Below are 1,727 nucleotides of genomic sequence, written 5' to 3'. Positions count from 1 at the left end.
GGGGGGGGGGGGGAGGCTTTACAAAAATGTAGTTTTTAGATCTGTATTTTAAGTTACAAAAAAGTTACGGGCTATTTTAGATTTTTTTTAAACACGAACCAAACATTTTACCGCCCTGTTCTTTACCCTGTGCATTAAAGGGAGATGCTGGCTATGTACCACATTTTAAATAAGAATGCAGTCTTGTAGAGAAATACTTAAGGGTTCAAATTTGATACCTACGAGACATTTTTACGGTGTACAATTGTTAAATAAGAGCGTTATGTCGTTTGTAATATTTCATTAGTTGTTTCAGCCAACAGAAGAAACATATTTTTACAATTCTTAAATAATATGAACAAAGCATGTAACAAATACTATTCTTTAAACTAGTTACATGTATGTACATGTATGTACATGTATGTACATGTATGTACATGTATGTACATACATGTAGTTACAGTATGTACATGTATGTACATGTATGTAGTTACATGTATGTACAGGAAAATAATGAACTTTTATCATTGGAAATAAGTTATTAAAATTAATTTTTAAATCTCGCAAGAATGTGTAAATTTTTCAGCTAGGGTCGCTTGTTGGAGATTTTCTTTCTTCTAATTCTAAAGACGACATTTTGAAGAAATCTGCGAAAAAATTATAGAAACAGCGAAGGTAAAAGTTTTATTGAAATTATCGATTCTATGGTTCTACATGGCTTTCATCGATAATTTCTTTTCAGAAATATATTCCTATACAGCAAATTAGTTTCTAAATTAGTATTTTTTACATGTTTTGTCTGAGTTATTTAATAATTATAAAAAACGTTTCTTCTGCTGGCTGAAACAACTGGTGAAAAATTACAAACGTCTTTACGCTTTTATTTAAATATTGTACACCGTAAAAATGTCTCATTGGTAACAAATGAATCCTAAAGCTTATTTCTACAATACTGCACTTTCAGTTCAAATATGTTACATAGCCGGTCTCTCCTTTAAAAACAAAAAAAAGTTTTACAAAAAACCTTTAACATTACTATTCCTTAAAAGTAAAAAAAATTTCAAGGTGATACAGGGCGTCCCACGAAACATGACAATAGCAAGACGACTTGAAAGTCGTCTTTGGTATTTGAATTTATTTGTGACATTTAGTCTTCTATCTACTTTAACATGTATGATTCTTGAAACAATCATCACATAATTCTCCTAGCCCTGGCATTTCCAAAAAGTGGTCTGCGTTTTTTGTGCTTTCAATATTAACGGAGATATAAAGAGTTTGGTTCAGATTTCAATTTTGTTAAATAAAAGCAAAATTGTCGAAATCTGAACGAAATTCTTCATATCTCGGGCAATATTGAAAGCACAAAAAAGGCAGACCACATTTTGGAAATGGCAGGACAAGGGAAATTTTGTGATTATTATCTATAGAAATTTACTTCTAAAATTAGGTTGACAAATAAACGCAGCAAATTATATCAAAAATCAAGACGACATTCAAGTCGTCCAGCATACTGTCATGTTTCGTGGGACACCCTGTAGTGTCAAAAATGTGAGTGCTAGGGCAAACCAACTAGAGCCTGTTTAGGGTTAAAATGGTAAATTTAAGAAATACTAATTACTTTTAAAATCTTAACCATTGAAATTTTAAAACTGTAAATATCAGATGAAATGTCTGTTTTTTCCATTAAAAACTGAAAGAAATAACTTAATTTAGAACAATTAAATGAAGAAAGAAAAACATTTCGTTCC

The sequence above is a fragment of the Eurytemora carolleeae genome, unplaced genomic scaffold (genome assembly GCF_000591075.1).
Source record: "Eurytemora carolleeae unplaced genomic scaffold, Eaff_2.0 scaffold129, whole genome shotgun sequence".
Classification (NCBI taxonomy): domain Eukaryota; kingdom Metazoa; phylum Arthropoda; class Copepoda; order Calanoida; family Temoridae; genus Eurytemora; species Eurytemora carolleeae.
The sequence above is the reverse complement of the archived record's forward strand: the minus strand, read 5'-3'. Positions refer to the sequence as shown.